The sequence below is a fragment of the Leucoraja erinacea genome, chromosome 37 (assembly GCF_028641065.1).
Source record: "Leucoraja erinacea ecotype New England chromosome 37, Leri_hhj_1, whole genome shotgun sequence".
NCBI lineage: Eukaryota > Metazoa > Chordata > Chondrichthyes > Rajiformes > Rajidae > Leucoraja > Leucoraja erinaceus.
The window spans coordinates 13094163-13100623 of record NC_073413.1 but is presented as its reverse complement, the minus strand read 5'-3'; the positions used below and the strand labels follow the sequence as shown (position 1 = coordinate 13100623).

The 6461-nt window shown below is 46.9% G+C and overlaps 1 long non-coding RNA gene across 1 annotated transcript in view; it reads left to right on the top strand.

Annotated features, from left to right (window-relative positions):
- Positions 1-5013, top strand: part of LOC129714011 (uncharacterized) — a 16939-nt gene extending 11926 nt beyond the window's left edge. The window contains exon 2 of the long non-coding RNA XR_008726305.1: positions 4396-5013. This is a non-coding gene — a long non-coding RNA (uncharacterized LOC129714011). The remainder of the gene's footprint in view (positions 1-4395) is intronic.
- The last annotated feature ends 1448 nt before the right edge of the window (positions 5014-6461 follow it).

Below are 6461 nucleotides of genomic sequence, written 5' to 3'. Positions count from 1 at the left end.
CATACACCCACAAACACACGCACAGAGTTTTAATATATATATATATATATATATATATATATATATTTTCTATCTATATATCTATAAAACTCTGGGGCTATCCGTCCGGCTGCCGTCCGGATCCCTTTCTGCTTTTTGATTCGTGCCCGATACTCGCAGATGTCCAATCGGAATGGCCGATGCTCGCAGATGTCCAATCGGAACGGATCCTTTTACTTTCTTCCTTTGATTCACTGCCATGCCGAATCTAGACGCTCAATCTCCCAGATCTTTTCCATTTCGGTGGAGATTTCGCTTTTCTTTCTAAGTATCCGTTCCTCATTACATTTTGTCGCCTTTAAGTACACGTTTTTAATCAAATCCTTCTCCTCCCCCCCCACTCACTCATTTTGTCGCCTCCTGCTGGCCAGCGACCATAACGGCTGCTGGCGCCTGCATTTCAACCTCAAGAGACGCCATTTAATTTGGCCTTTCAAGAACGGCTTCAGTTCGAGGACCACGTCTCCCGTGGGGGCTGCTGGTAGGGAACGGCTACGGGTGGGGAACGGCTGCATTGGGGGAGCAGACCCAACGGGTCTGCCATTGGTCTAGTTATTATATAAAACTCTGTGGCTGCCGTCTGCCGTCCGGCTGCCTTTCTGCCTTTTGATTCGTTGACGGCTGCTCCTTCCTATCAGCTTCCAACACACTTCAATACAAAGTTGCAAGACAGGAACACTCTGAACTTTTCACCTCAATGGGATATCACAGCAAGTGCTTCAACAGGAGGGGGAGGGCCAATTGGTATTGCAATTGGAACTGCTGCAGCAGGCAGGGGAGGTGCAATTGGATTTTTTTTTAATCCACTGCTGAGGGAGGCAGGGGAGTGCTGGAATCTTCCATTTGGGAATGGCTTCAGTTCCGTTGGAGGAGACGGGTGCATGGTGCAATATTGGGTTGGGGAAATCACACAATTGGGGGAGCAGACCCAACGGGTCTGCACTTGGTCTAGTATATTACTAAAAGTCTGATCTTGACCACTTCCTGTTGTTCTGTATATTGATTTTAGAAAAATCGCTGCCACTTATGGCTGTGATTTTTGGCAATCTTACTCAGAGTCCCCCTCTGCTGCGCAGGCCAAGAGGTTTTTTCCCCATTGATGAAAAATAAAAGAGTTATTAATGTTTATAAAATGTTGAGATTCTCTCTCCTGAGGCCACGCCCCTTCCGGAAAGACTATAAAACCCGGAAGTGTTGGGCCTCAGTCAGTCTCCGCAAGATGGGGGAAGCGAGAGTCACGTCTCTCAGTCCGAGCTGTGAGTAACACTGAACACATGTCTACTAAACTGTGAGTGGTTTTACTGACCTGTCAGTGCCCTTAACGTGGTTTGAAAATATAGTTTGGAAATGCTAAAGCTCTGTTGCCTTGGATTGGAAATGCTAAAGCTGTATTGCCTTTGGTTTGGAAATGCTAAAGCTCTATTGCCATTGGTTTGGAAATGCTAAAGCTGTGTTGCCTTTGGTTTGGAAATGCTAAAATTGCCTTGCCTAATTAAAGTTGTCTTGCCGAATTAAAGTTGCCTTGCCTAATTAAAGTTGCCTTGCCTAATTAAAGTTGCCTTGCCTAATTAAAGTTGCCTTGCCTAATTAAAGTTGCCTTGCCTAATTAAAGTTGCCTTTCCTTCTATATAATTAAAAGTCTAATCTTGACCACTTTCTGTTTGCGCTTTATATTGATTTTAGAAAAAACGCTACCACGTACGGCTGTGATTTTTGGCCATCTTACTCAGTCACCCTCCGCTCATCAGGTGCTGAGGATTTTTCCCACCGATGAAAAATAAAAGTTATTAGTGTTTTAAAAATGTTGAGATTCTCGGTCCTGTCAATCACTGTATGTAGGCCAAGCCCCTACTGGTGGGAGGAGGTGGGAGCGACTCGCTGTGTTTCGTGGCCTTGCACCCTGCTTGAAATGGAATTTCAAGGAACAGCCGTGAGTCAACTGCCAGCCCACCAGCCATGAGTGAGTGAGCTGCCAGCACAACAGGTTTGAGTAACTGAGTCGCCAGCCCAAGAATCCATTCAGCCCACAATGACCATACTAGCCCTCTGGAAACTAGTCCCTTCAGCCCACAACACCCATACTCATATATAGACAATGCATTTCGTTGTCTCTGTACTGTACACTGACAATGACAATTAAAATTGAATTTAAATCTGATATATATATTATACATATATATATATATATATATATTATACATATATATATATATATATATATTATATATATATATATATATATATATATATATATATATATATATATATATATATATATATGACTCGCCAATATGACTTTAATTATATATAAATATATTATATAAAAATAATATAATGAATATAATTGTGTGTATTTTTAATGTATTTTGCATTTTATGGGCAGCTTTATCATCTGGTTGGACAATGCTTCATCATTCAGAGCTAGAAACACTCAGCAGGTCAAGCAAACTTCACTCAGACAGCACCAGAGGTTGGGATTGAAACCAGGTCTCTGGAGCTGTGAGGCAGCAGCTCTACCAGCTGTGTCACTCAAACACCCGTTGTAAGTTTCCATCAGTTTGGGATTTCAGCAACTTTGCTCCCATTTCCAATGGGTTCCTGTGGGAATGTCAGGGTTCCTGTCATCTCCCTGCACTGATACGAGGTTTACTCAGGACACCTGATCCTGGTTGGACCCGACTAGATGTCATGGGAGAGAAGCCGCAGCAAGGGACAAGGAGACCAATTGCGTCTGAAAAAGTTTTTTTAATGCCACGTGTATCGAGCTCGAGTAAACCATTTTGTTTTGCATACTTGCATCAATTTTTATACCTATCAAATCTGCCCCTTAGCCTCCAATATAACCAATTATAACCAACCTCTTCCTTTAGCCAAAACCCTCTAATCCTGGCAGCATTCTGGTAAACCTCTTCCACACTCTCTCCAAATCTTCCATAACTTTCCTGTATTGGGGCAACCAGAACTGCATGCAATACTTTATATGCGGCCTAACCAAAGTTCTATAGAGCTGTATCATGACTTCCTAACTGTTCTATTCTATGCCCCAAGCAATGAAGCATACCATACACCTTCTTTACCAGCCTATCTACTTGTGCTGCCACCTTTAGTGAGCCAGACTCCAGGATCCCTCTGCACATCAGTGCTGTTAAGGACTTGCCATTAAATCTATAGTTTCTCTCTACATTCTACGTCCCAATCTACAAACCCTCACTTGCTGGTTATCCTCACGTTATCCTCCCCAAAATCTACCATATCTCCACCCCCCCCCCAAAACCCCCCCCCCCCCCCCCCCTCCCCCCCCCCCCCCCCCCCCACCACCCCCCCCCCCCCCCCCCCCCCCCCCCCCCCCCCCCCCCCCCCCCCCCACCCCCCCCCCCCCCCCCCCCCCCCCCCCCCCCCCCCCCCCCCCCCCCCACCCCCCCCCCCCCCCCCCCCCCCCCCCCCCCCCCCCCCCCCACACCCCCCCCCCCCCCCACCCCCCCCCCCCCCCCCCCCCCCCCCCCCCCCCCCCCCCCCCCCCCCCCCCCCCCCCCCCCCCCCCCCCCCACCCCCCCCCCCCCCCCCCCCCCCCCCCCCCCCCCCCCCCCCCCCCCCCCCCCCCCCCCCCCCCCCCCCCGATGTCAGAGTCAAAGTCAAAGCCCCGGCTGGCTTTTTTTTGGCCTTCCATCACAGCGATGTGATGGATGTTTATGTAAAATGTAAATTATGTTGTGTCTGGGGTCTATTTGTTTCTAATGTATGGCTGCAGAAACGGCATTTCGTTTGGACCTCAAGGAGTCCAAATGACAATTAAATTGACTCTTGACTCTCTTGACTCCGCCCATTTCTGCTATATCCTGTTGTATCTTTGACAGCCTCTCACTGTCTGCAACTCCTCCAATATTGTCATTGTCAGCAAATTTACTCATTAACCCATTTCACGTTTTTTGATAGATATAAGGTAGATAGATGATCAGTCTTTTTCCCAAGGTGGAAATGTCAAAGACTAGAAGGCACAGCCTTACGTGAGAAGGGAAGAGTTTAAAGGACATTTAGGAGGCAAGTTTTGTATTACAGAGTGGTTGATGCCTAGAACGCACTGGCGGCAGATGTGTTAGAAACAAATATAGTAGCATTTAGAAAGATCGTGAACAGGCAGGGAATGGAGGGATATACGTACCTTGTACAGGCAGATGAGATTAGTTTAGATTGGCACCATGATCAGCAATGGTCTGTGCCTGTGTTGTACTATTGTGTGTTCTCAAACCCACCCTCAATATTTGAACTCCCAACCTGCATATGCTTGGTTGCTTTGGCCTGCGCCCCTCTGGGAAATATGTGTCACACCAATTAACACACCTTTCTCTTTTTCTGCAGATCTTTCCAATTCTGCAATGACCAGAATCGTTCTATCTCCTTCTTCCAGTTTCCCATTTGTTTCCATGTGGTTCCACCCACAGCAGCCATCTGCTTGGTAAATAAACCACAGCAGAACAATCACACTGACCCGTTTCATTTGGATTTAATTATTGGTGGAGTGGTGTGCTCGGTCCTCAACCTTTTACCTAGATGCTGCCTTTTTTGTTTTAGAATATATTGGAATACAAAGATGTAACTAACTTGTCAAGCCTCTTGGATTGACAAGTTAGGGACCTTCCACATTTGTAAAACCAGTTGTTTTTCTCTCCACAAGAAGTCATTCTTCACCGATTCACCATTAATGCAGCCTCTCCCTCATCAGAAAGTGACATGGTGGTAAATTCTTCAATCTTCCACCCCACCACCGATGAAAACAAAAAATAACTGCAGGCGCTGGAAGTTTGAAACAAAGTGCTGGAACGTCTCTTCAGGTCAGGCAGCATCCAAGGACAGAAAAACCTTTCCGGTCAAAAGCCCTTCACCAGCTTCACATTTCCAACATTGGCATTTTTCATGTTTATTGGATTTAAGGCACTGCCCTCTGTTAAAGCTTCTAATAAATACATGTTCATGCATTGAGAGGCACAGAATCTGTTCTTTCCATCAATCCCAACAACAAATGCTGATGATAAAATTAATTTCACTTTCACTTTTAAAGAGTGAAATTAGAATGAACAAAATTAAACAAATTTTAAATTTCCTATATATTGTGCAGTTTAGAGGCTAATCTAAAGGTGATGAATTGTGTTCGGTGTTAGATCTAAAGGTGCTTGAGCCCAACGCTGTACTCCAATGACAAACATGTCATGCTAATTCACGCAGCATTCACACAACAGGCCCACCAGCCCTTCAAGCCCAGCCGTTCCATATGATCATGGCTGCTCTCACCTCCTGTACCGCTTCCTGCCACTTAATCCGTAAGCCACAAAAACGATGTATCTCCTCTTTAAATACCTATATGACCCCAGAGCCCACACACTGTGAGCCCTTTAGGCGAGGGTTTGTTGCTGGGGTATCTACAGCTGAACACAGCATGAAGCCCTCATGTCCCTACCATACTGAATTTAGGACCTTTCTTTGCTACTATATGTCACCCAATCTCTCCACCCCCTAATCTACAGTAGGGTACACTTGAAGCAGGAGACTGTCGCCCATTGCCACAACAGGTCTCTTCCCTCCCCCTGCCCGCCAACACCAGCCCATCGAGTGGATCAACTCGTCACTGAAGGATCCACCAGAGGGCAGAGAAACCAAAGGCCCCGACCACAGCCAACAGCAGCAGCTCAGGACGAGAATTTAGCAGAATTAAGACGTCATGTTACAACTTTAGAAAACAACGGTTAGACAAAACTTGGAGTATTGTGCACTGTCTGGCCACACCGTGGGGAGGATGTGCTGCTCAGAAGGTGCAGAGACTCTCCAGGATGTTTGTTACCAGCTGTAGAGGGGGTTATGGGGGTGAGATGAGTAGGTTGGGCTTGTTTCCCCTGGAGTAAGGAGGCTGAGGGATGACGATAGAGGTGTACACAAGCCTATTACTTTCAATAAATAAGCTGAAGGCAAGCAACACATTCACACCACACATCTTGAGGTGGGGTGTACAGGGGTCGGGTGTCCACGGACAGTGGGCATTCTGGGCAACAGCAGGACCAGCCACCCACATGGGCATCACTGCTGTATTCAGGTGGCAATGCTCGTTCCGCTGCCAATATTGGCAGAACAGCAGCTCAAGGCTCGGCCTCATTTGTCCCCAATGTTCAGGGGCTTTCACCCAAACACTGCAGGGATACAGGGCTAAAGCAAACAGAGCAAAGAGCAGGGGAGGGGCACAGATTCCAAGAGGCCACTCTAGCAGCTCTGATCGTGCACAGCCTGCCCTGTTAGCCATTAACCTGATCAGGATAGATAACCCAGGATAGATTTTACGTTCATAGTTATTGACCCCTTTATCCACCTCTGCAAAGTCGTCAAGCTGCACCTGCACCATCGTGTGTATGTGTGTGTGTGCGCGTTTGTGCGTGCGT